This window comes from Pseudopodoces humilis, chromosome 15 (assembly GCF_049639895.1).
Source record: "Pseudopodoces humilis isolate 2021_Gansu_Grassland_sample_001 chromosome 15, ASM4963989v1, whole genome shotgun sequence".
In the NCBI taxonomy this organism is placed as follows: domain Eukaryota; kingdom Metazoa; phylum Chordata; class Aves; order Passeriformes; family Paridae; genus Pseudopodoces; species Pseudopodoces humilis.
In genome coordinates, this window is record NC_142214.1 from 1,121,223 (window position 1) to 1,132,335 (window position 11,113).

The following is an 11,113-nucleotide window of genomic DNA, read 5'->3' on the forward strand; positions in this document are numbered from 1 at the left end:
AGTGTGGAGTGTCCAGGGAGAGCACACGCTGCAGATTCATGCTTTGCTGACTCTTTTCTGCCAGAAAGCATTGGAGACATTTCTGAGAGCTTTGGGGGCTCCAGAAAGCATTGGAAAGGAGAGATTTCTGAGAGCTTTGGGGGCTCCCAGGTGCAGCACCTTCGCCTGGGGCTCTGGGACACCCCAGCACCTCTGTCTCCAGATCTTTCCCCATCCCCTCATCCTCTTGGGCACTTCTGGAGATGAAGGCAGGCCAGTAACCCATCACCCAGCCAGGCACACTGATGGACACCCTGTGGAACAGACAGTTAATGCTACTCATACACAAGGATGTGTTTGCCCCATTTCTGCTCTTGGTGGAGCACTAAATCCCAGTGAAAGTTATTGTGCCATCTTATTTCTTGCTCAAGGCTCTAAATCTCCTCTCCACCCCTTCATGTGGCACAGATAAGAGCTGCATTTACATCCCTTTGGTCACACCCTGCTGCACAGGAAGGTAAAGTCACTTTGCACAGGTTTGTTAGCGATGCAAGACCCTTTCCCACAGTGGGAAACTTCTTTCTGCCATCTTTGATGGCAAAATAGGAAAAGGAAAATTCAATTATATTTCAGTCTCTAATAAAATTCACTTATCTTTCATCTTTTTCTATTTTTAAATTATACCTGCATTTGCTACTTTTACTGGATCTTCTCCCTCTTAATATTCAGTAAACTCTATGTGCATCCTCACTCATCTCCTCCTCTGTGAAGAATTAGAAAGAATTAATAAGCTGGGATATTTGAATAAAATCCTTTTTATTTCATGGCCTGATTTTACTTCCATAAACTCTGCATTTATAGCAACCTCATAAATTACCAACGTATACAGAAAATAAATACTCCTTGTCTCTCCCACTAAGCCTGCAGACTTAGCAAACAGATCTCTCAAAATCGCAGGGAAAGGAAAGGATATTTTCTTTTCAACTCATTCAACTGGAAATACAATTTTGAGAAAAGCAAAGCAGTGTTTCCTTTTCGCTGTTTCCATTTCATTTGGGCTGATAAATGCCTCTGGGACATAGCATTTCTGGTTTCACCTCTTCTCAGCTGTCTGTCTTTCTCTGTTTCCTTCTCTCTCCCTCTCCCCTGCTTTTCCAGCTGGCCTGAAAATGCAGAGGCACCTGGCAGCTGCAGAGTGGTGGCTGTGGCTGGGTTGTTGCTTTGTGACCTCCTGCTTTCCTCCAGCCCAGCACTGAACAGGCTGGAAGGGGCTGGGCTCCTCGCTGCTGACAAGAACCAAAGGATGTTCCAGGAGATGTCAAAGCCCCACGGTTCAGTGGGCACCAGATGTGAGTGACGGGACCCCACTGCAAATGGTCCCGTCCAATAAAAGCGTGTGACGACTTTGAGAGAGAAAGCCACTGTGAATTCATGTCCTTCTTTGTGCTTCTGCTGGCAGCAAGGCACTGAATTAGTGTGAAAATTGAGCAAAAATTAATCTTTGCCTCATAATCCATTATTTAAAAGGGAACACTCACTCACTATAATTTTCAAGTCACTGCTACAGCAAAGTCATTGTGAAATCTGTAAGTTCGCCATAGGGGAAAAATAGCAACATAAGACTAGGTCTTGAGATTTGCCAGAGCGCCAGACTCCTAATCTGCTTACTGCATTCACCATTTGCAACTTTGCATTGTAGTTAGAGCCTCCCCAAGGTCACCCCAAACATCTCAGGGCTCTTAACCATCTGTCTCTGATTCCTAGAAATGGAGATGGAAGGACTGAGGGGCTCGTTAGGGTCACTCATTTTGCACTGATCAGGAGCCCCTGGCTGAGCAGAGCCCTGGGCAGCAGAGCAGAGCCCCTCGGTCCCCTCAGCTAAGGCCACCCCTCACCTGTGTCCCTGTGTGCCTGGCTGCACTCACCTGGCAGTGAGGACAGGCTGTGAGCCCCAGCTCCCCCCGCTAGCCCCAAGGGCCTGCAGGCAGTGAGGGCTCAGCACAGGAGTGGCCAGCGGGTCAGGGGCTGGGCTGGGGGCTCCCTGCAGCCCCCCTGCACAGCCAGAGCCAGCAGAGCCAGGAGGGGAAACTGCAGGGCTCTGCTCCACCTGCCACACCTGGGAGTTTGGAGAGTGTGAAGGCCAGAGCATGGATCCAACAGGCTACAGGAGCCAGCTCCAGGTGCTTGGGAAGGCCTGAAGGAGAGCACCGAGCCCCTCTGCATCTCCTGCTGCTCCTGAACAGGGCACTGAGCTCCTCTGCATCTCCTGCTCCTCCCGAACAGGGCACTGAGCTCCTCTGCTCCTCCTGAACAGGGCACCGAGCCCCTCTGCATCTCCTGCTGCTCCTGAACAGGGCACTGAGCTCCTCTGCTCCTCCTGAACAGGGCACCGAGCCCCTCTGCATCTCCTGCTGCTCCTGAACAGGGCACTGAGCTCCTCTGCATCTCCTGCTGCTCCTGAACAGGGCACTGAGCTCCTCTGCTCCTCCTGAACAGGGCACTGAGCTCCTCTGCTCCTCCTGAACAGGGCACTGAGCTCCTCTGCTGCTCCTGAACAGGGCACCGAGCTCCTCTGCATCTCCTGCTCCTCCTGAACAGGGCACTGAGCTCCTCTGCATCTCCTGCTGCTCCTGAACAGGGCACTGAGCTCCTCTGTGTCTCCTGCTCCTCCTGAACAGGGCACTGAGCTCCTCTGCATCTCCTGCTCCTCCTGAACAGGGCACTGAGCTCCTCTGCTCCTCCTGAACAGGGCACTCACACATTCCTTGCTCCTGTGTGCAGCTTTTGAAGCTGTTTTGGCTCCTGTGAGTTGTTTTGCAGCCTGGGATGCCAGGCTCTGTTGGAATCCCTAAGATTGAATGTAATATAACAACGCTGCTAACAACAAAATACATATGTTACTGAGCGTGACACACGAGCACAAATCCAGCTCCTGCTACCACACAAAAAAGGACTAGCAGGGAAATTTGTATTTTGTTTCTGCTTTTAGGAAACAAACAATAATGGTAGACTATAAAACAGCAATAAAAAGAATGGAGATTAGACTGCAGCATGCAGGCACTTAAAAAGAAATAAATAGAAAAATATGCCTAAATTTGTTTCAACTGGGTCTGAAAAACAAATCTGAGACAAAAAAAAAACCTGTCCCCCTCCCCAAAAGCCACAGGCTTCCTAAAAAAAGGTTTTATGGAAAGAAAAGACTGATGAATACTTTGAGAATGTGTTAACTTTTGAACAGCTTGAATATTCAAATTGGAATAAAAATATTCCTTCAATTAAAAATTATTAAAATTAGCTCAAAGTATTTTTTTGGTGTGTTCACTGCAAGAATTTAATAGGATCTAGTACTCAGCAAAGCTTTGAAGCAAAAATAACGTCTCAGGAGCTCATTACGCATTAAATCCTATCAAAAAGCAGAATCCCACTATGAAATTAACACAATTTGCAAATCATTATTGCAGGTTACTCCCTCCCCTGCTCTTCTGGTCACTTTTAACTGGAATCTGTGATGTTGTCAAAGGCAACAATGACAAAAAGCACTGGCAGCAAAGCGGGGGCTGTGTGTGGAACACCCTGAGCTGGGAACAGCTCGGTACAACACTCACCCAGAGCAACAAACACAGCAGAAGCTGTCAGGAGAGCCAAGAGCTAGAAAGTGAAGTGAATCAAGGGATGTGGATGAAAACAATGTTTGGGAACTTTTCATACAGGAGGAAATGTTAAACCTTGTGCCTCCCCAGGCTTCTGTTAATGTTTTGGTGTTGTTTTCAGTCTGAGTCTTAGCACGGCTGAATTAATTGGTTATTTTATGGGATGTCTTCACTCACAAGTATTCATGAAATATGAAACACTGGACAAAGTCTCCTTCTAATGAAATGCTGGTTCTTGTTTCCTCTTGCTGAATTGGAGGAAGAGGAAAAAAAAGGCCAATCAATAGGGTCTGAAACAGCAATAGCTCATTAAAACTGGAGGTTGTCAATACAGACTGTGTCTATCACTTGGGGGTACTGGAGTGGTGCTGGTAATGGCACTTTATTCTGTGTTTGTTAGAGTACTCGTGGTGTCTGCTAAAGCTGGTCAGGTGTTGGCTGCCTTCAGCATTTCTGGGGACCAGAAGGAGGTGACAAGTGAGGGACAGTCACCAACCTGTCCTTGGGTGATGTGGGAACCAGCGGAGCCGAGGTAGGAGATTCATCTCCTCAGAGCCCAACTGTTATTTTTAATGCAGTATGTGGAATATTAAACTGTTTATCTTGTTATTGAAGCCATAAGAAGGCTCTTTCATGTCACCATTTCTATTTTATTTTGTTTAGAGTCCTTCATTAACTTTTCATATGAAAGATCTGTAATTTAGATCTTCAAAGAACTTTCAAAATGTAAGTTTTAGGGACGACAAGTGCTGTATGTGTGCAGTTCTACTCTAAAGGCAAAGTCAAATCGCAAAAATACCATCAAGAATGTTTCTTCCTTTCCTTTTTTATATGAGTAAAACACAGGGGATTTCTCTGGGGAAAAAAGAATTATTCTGACTTGATACTAATCAGCACATGCAGAAGGCTAAAACAGTGCTACCTCTGCAGGGCTAAAGAAGACCTCATGATCTGTGGGCCAGGGCAAAAGGCCCTAAATTAATTAGAGGTATTTTAACACCGGGAATACTCTGCATATAAGCACTGGGTTTGTTTTGTAATCCTAATTCTCAGCAATCAAAACCCAAAAGCCCCCTCAAACCTGCAGGGGTTTCTTCCTCCTTTTGGGTCAGCGAGCACAGCCTGATTTTTGGGCATCTGGGAGCAGAGCAAAGCCTGGCCAGTGCTGTTCAGCTTTATTTCTCTGTTGCAGTGTTCAGCCCTGATAAGAAGTGCAGCTGGGTAAGAACATTTCACTGGGACATTTCATCTGCAGCCACAGCAGGGCTCAGAAGCTGCCTGCCAAATCCTTGCCCCACACTGGTCTGTCCCAACAGCCTGACAAATCCCAAAAGATTTCTTTTACATCCAAGGCTGATAACCCCTCTTGGGTCAAGCCCCTTATTATAAATCAGTCAATCAACCCCCAAGGTTGCTAAAGTATTCGGTTTCACGTTGCAATGGTGAAGCAATTAAAAGCTCAGCCCTAAACAAATTAGATTTTGTATGTTTGGTTTTACAAACATCCAGAAAGGGGTCAGATCTTTTATCAGTGGTGTCAAGGGGGAGGGAGAGAATCCATCAAGTCACACAGAACTAATTTACACCACTTAGTGAAAAAAATTGGAGCTATAAATGGCAATCCAAGTAGAAAGGTTTCTTTCAGGACAGAAATGCACCAGGCTGTGCTGAAGCCTGACAGATCATGAGTTGGTACTAGCTGAGGAATCAAAAGAATTAGGGACATGCTGGAGAAAAGGGGCCTCTAACAGTGACTGGAAAAATGCTGGGATCTGCAGTTGTCTGGCTGTGTTTGTACACATGTCCTGTTATCTCCGGGTGGTGTTTCCCCATCGTGCCCTGGAGCTCCCTGGCCCTGGCCCAGCCCAGAGGATCACTCTGCTGAACTCCTCTCCAGATGTGCCCAGCTGTGCTCACCTGGCATCTCCCATGGGTGGTTGTGATCTCACAGGGGCTCCCAGCTCCCCTGTTCCTCAATTCACCCATCCTGCTCCCAGCTCCCCTGTTCTTCAATTCACCCATCCTGCTCCCAGCTCCCCTGTTCTTCAATTCACCCATCCTGCTCCCAGCTCCCCTGTTCTTCAGCTCACCCATCCTGCTCCCAGCTCCCCTGTTCTTCAATTCACCCATCCTGCTCCCAGCTCCCCTGTTCTTCAATTCACCCATCCTGCTCCCAGCTCTGAGCTCTCCTGTTCCTCAATTCACCCATCCTGCTCCCAGCTCCCCTGTTCCTCAATTCACCCATCCTGCTCCCAGCTCCCAGCTCTCCTGTTCCTCAATTCACCCATCCTGCTCCCAGCTCCCCTGTTCCTCAATTCACCCATCCTGCTCCCAGCTCCCCTGTTCTTCAGCTCACCCGTCCTGCTCCCAGCTCCCCTGTTCTTCAATTCACCCATCCTGCTCCCAGCTCTGAGCTCTCCTGTTCCTCAATTCACCCATCCTGCTCCCAGCTCTCCTGTTCCTCAGCTCAGCCATCCTGCTCCCAGCTCTCCTGTTCCTCAATTCACCCATCCTGCTCCCAGCTCCCCTGTTCCTCAATTCACCCATCCTGCTCCCAGCTCTCCTGTTCCTCAATTCACCCATCCTGCTCCCAGCTCTCCTGTTCCTCAATTCACCCATCCTGCTCCCAGCTCTGAGCTCTCCTGTTCTTCAATTCACCCATCCTGCTCCCAGCTCTCCTGTTCCTCAGCTCAGCCATCCTGCTGTCTCTCTTGCCTGTCAGACACAAACAGCAGCACCCTGAGCTGGGGCAGGCAGGGCTGGGCCACTCTGACAGAACTTGGGGGCTGATGATGTCCTGAGTGATGCCAAAACATGTTTGGGTTAAATTCCTCCTTAAATTCTGCCAGCAAGTCCACCCAGAGTGCAAATTGCTCAGAGTAGGGACCATCATTCACTGTGCCTTTACTCATCTAGGCACAAGGCTAATGCCTTATCTTTAATGAAAGTCTCCACATGTTCCTGTACTATAAATAATAATTTAAATATTGTATGTCTCAGCTCCAGTGGCTGAGCTTGAAGTGATCATTTTGGAAAGATGGAACAGCTCTCATCTAAAAATACGTATCTGAAAAACTATTCTGGAAGAAGCAAGACTTATAAATTGATAAATGAGTTGAAGCTGGGATGGAGACTGTGATGAGGAGAAATTCAGCTCTCAGAAGGAAATTAAAGGAAAGCAAGAATTGTTCCAAGACTTTCATTGTTTAGAATTAAGGATTTGAGGCATAGCAATATAACAACTGGGAAACTGGCATTCTGAAAATGCTGACCTAGATGAGGAGCTTCTGAATCCAAAAAAACATCATTAAGGAGACTTTACACTTAACGAAAATAAGCAGGAAAAATGGAAATTTTTTTTTATGGAAATGTAACTTTGTAGGAGATTAAAGAAGCATGACAGAAACCCAAAATGAGGATTCAGAGGAAGCACATCTCAGCCAGCTAAGTGGCTTTGATCCTAATTGATAGGAAGCCCAGACACCATCACTCTCCTTCCAGTCCCTCCACAAGCAAGGCCAGGCACCAGAGCCTGGAGAGTGTGAGAGTCCATCCCTGCACTGCATTTATCTGCTGCACCCAGCCTGCCACCACTGGGGGCAGGACACTTTCCTGACTGAGGCTTGGGCTTGGATAAAATTATACACTTTTCATAAATAAACAGCGTTTTTATACCTTAAGCCTTCTTTTTTCCCTTGAAAAAATGTGATATTTCACGTTTTTCTGACACTCAAAAGCACAGAGTAAGAACAGCCCCTCTGACATATTTCCTTTAATAATCCAGTAAAATTCTAGCACATTTTTTTCCACATTCCATGTAAAGAACAGAAAACATTTCTCATTTCCATTTGAATTTTATCACTTCACTAATACAAAAGACATGTACTTCTAAGCATGACCTACCAAAGGTCTTCAAATTTCATAGCGCACAGACCAAATTAATTGCTTTATTAATGATTATGATAAAACCAGAGCTCTGCTTCCTACTTAGGAAAACCTTTTTCTCTGAGAGGCTTTATGATGTAAACACATGAAGGTGAAAGCACTGAGCAACACTGGCTCCAGGGATGGTGAAATTTGGGGAAGGAGGATGAAGAGGGGCTGGAAAACAAAGAAGAGAAGAAAGCAGCAGAAGATGGAGCAGGATCCACATTTGTGGTCATAATGAATGGGCAGCTTTTACTTCCAGGAACAAAACATGAGCAAAATGTGCTCCCCACAGCCCTCCTTCCACCAGGTACAGAGGAGATCTCGTGGTGAGGTGAATCTCTTGGACAGAGACTCACTGGAGGCACACAGAAATCAGTGAGAAGCTCTAGCACTGCACTAGGTTTTGTTTTAGCCCTAAAAACTCACAGCACCCACCGAAATTTGAGTGAACGTTGCAGCTTTACTGGGATGGTGAGCAGAAAACCACTTTATTGACCAGAAATTCTTCACTTGCAAATGGAGAGAAGGAATGAGCGGATGATGGAACAGCTCAGGCTGAAGCAGGGAGACAGAAAATGAGTGTCTGTCTTGGCTTTGGGTGTGGAGAGCTGGCAGCTCCAGGATGGGTTCAGGCTGCACCCACCCTGCACTGCAGTTCAAACAGGATTCTTTTATGCTGACAGAAACCAGGCTGGAAAGGGAGAAGAAGGCTGATTGATAGCGAAGAATCAAGCAAGTGAAAGTGAATAATAGAGGAGCAGACAGTAATTGTTGAAGGAGATTTGATAAACTGTTTCAGAGCAAGACAAGGAGCAAAGAGTCAAATACTGTGCTGCCATAAAAGCCAAAAGTCAGAAAAAAATAATAAAAGAGATGGCTTTTTTTTTTCTTCCCTCTCAGAAAACGCCTAATAGGGGCTACATGAGAGAACAATCAATTGGGCTGATTTAAACTGTGTTAAAATTATTTTTAAAATAATTCAAATTATTCCACTCGATTTAACTGGTGAATCAGCAAGATCTACCATGTGGTATTTGAGACCAGGATTATGAAATGAAGCACAGAGAGGAGCAGGGTTCCCACAGGAGCCCTTTGCAAGAAACCTGAGAAGGAAAACATTAGGAAGGTTTGAACAAGAACCTTTTAGCAGGCACTAAAAACATGACCAAAATGTCAGCCTGGAGGAGATCCCAAAAGAGGGAAGAAAGGGGAGATAAGAGAAAATGTTAAAGGGGCCCAAACTGGATGAGACAGGACACCAGTGTTAGCTGGATGCCCCAGCAGGAGGGAGCCAGGGGCTGTTCTGCTGGGTGCCAGCACATCACCCCTGGCTGGGGGATGCAAACCTGGCAGCAGGGCTGGAGGGCAGAGGGGTCCCAGCCCTTCCTGCCACAGGTCACCGAGGGAACAGCGAGACCTCGGGCAGTGTGGGTTCTGAAGGAGGCAGGCAGCAGCTGCACTGGGGGTTTTGAATTAAAGAGATAAAGAATTGTTTGCCCCACTGTTTGTAGTCCTCGTGAGTGTTCTTCTGAGCGAGAGCACAAGGCAAGGAGAGCCCTGCAGCCTGCCAGGTGTGCACACACCCACAGAGCTGCTCCTGGTGGGTCTTTGCTTATCAGTAACGGGACAGGTGGGCACTCCTGGAGCTCTTTATCCAGCACCAGCCTCATCAGTACAAGGTGAGACATGGAAGATGTTAAAAGCTCATGACAACAACAGTTCAATTCTCTTGGCTACGAGGCCTTTTTAAAAGCTTTCTAGTCAACAGAGTAATGTTAAAAGCTTACAAGTGTTGGCTTAAGCCAATCATTAAAACTGCAGGTACACTTTGCCTCTAACAATGCCTGCTTGTCATAGCTTAGAAACAATGGATAAAGCTTCATTATTAAACTTACATTTTTCTGTTATCTTGCTTATTATATTTTCTAAGGCCTATCTCTACACAGCTCAAAAACACAGCCTTATTGTTTCCTGTCCTTGCATTTCTGTATTCTTGCATTCTTCTATTCTGAGATCTTCTTTCACGGAGTTTCTGAGAGTTTTCTACCTTTTCTGTTTCCCACATGTCCCATCACCAGGGCCCTGCTCACGCTCCTGGGGAGATGAGTGGGGTTGAGCTGGCACTTTGTGCTGTGTGGCTGCACTTGCAGCTGGAATTTGCACCTTCCCAGCTGCTGGAATTTGCACCTTCCCAGCTGCTGGAATTTGCACCTTCCCAGCTGCTGGAATTTGCACCTTCCCAGCTGCTGGAATTTGCACCTTCCCAGCTGCTGGATGTCCCTTTGGAGCTGGGGCTGGGCTGCAGGTGGAGCCAAGGAGAGGGAGGTGGGCTGGTGCTGCCAGGGGATCCCTGAGGCTCCCTTTGAAGGATCCCTGCACATGGATCTCCCCGTGCCCACGGATTAGACAGGATCTTAGAGCTGGAATGAGCTCAGTGCTGCAGTTGGCCCCTTCCCAGAGAAAGCTGAATTTCTTTAAGGCTGAGTGTGGCTGTGCTGCGTTCTCCCCATCCCAAACACCGCTGGGAAAGCCCAGATCATCTCCAGCCCTGGATAATCCCACGCTTTAACAAAGGTAGAGCAACGCTAGCGTGGAAGACAGGGTTAAGAAAGAGTTGTTGTCTCCTTTAGAGCACAGATCACCCTTAAAGGTAGAAAATCAACTACAAAAAGAATCTTGGGAAGGTGAGGAAGCAGCACTCTGACAGAGCACAGGCTGGAGCCTCGCACCTCCCAGCATGTGTGAAACACAAGCAAGTGTAAAAGCAATCACTGATTAAAGGTTGTCTTTTCACTGTTTGACTGGCCTAAGGGAGACAATAACAGGATAAAAAAGAATAGGAACAGCAATCAGCCTCTGGGGGTAATTTTTAATAAGAAGGATGTGCTGAGGAGGAAGCTCTGCCCGTACCTGTCCCTGCTGCTGCTGCTGCTCTGGCATCAAACAGAGCTGTGGAGGGGACAGGAGCAGAGTGGGGTCAGGTCTGGGGGACAGCAGGGAGGGTTTGGTCTCAGACACTGTGTGGGAGTGCAGCAGAGCAGGGATTCGATGGGGGGAGGCGTGAGGGGGTGATGAAAGCGCTGACAGCACAGCGCCGCTAATGAAGGCATGAACTGTGCACTAGGGCTTTTTTTAAGGACTGCTTAATGAACTCCACTTTTAGATACATCAAGTAAAATATGTAAAATATTCACTACAGGGGTGAATCTCTGAGAGACCAGGAATAGACACCACTGGGAAAACACAGCTGCACCTGAACCTGCAAAACTGCTCAAAGGGGCCATCAGACATCCCCCAGCTGCCTTGCTGGGCTGTGGCAGGCTGGCAGCACAGAAGACTTGACACCAGTGGTACAGATGCCACAGTGGGGAATCATCTCACTTCAGTGTCTCATTTTGCCAGTCTAATAATGGAACTAATCATATTTACCCACCTTACAATATAGCACTGAAACTTAATGGGGTGCTTTTTATGCTTGGACAATACGCCCTATAGAATTACAAAAGTATAACAGACTCCTTCTCAAAGATCCTACAGGGTTTTATCTTACTGCA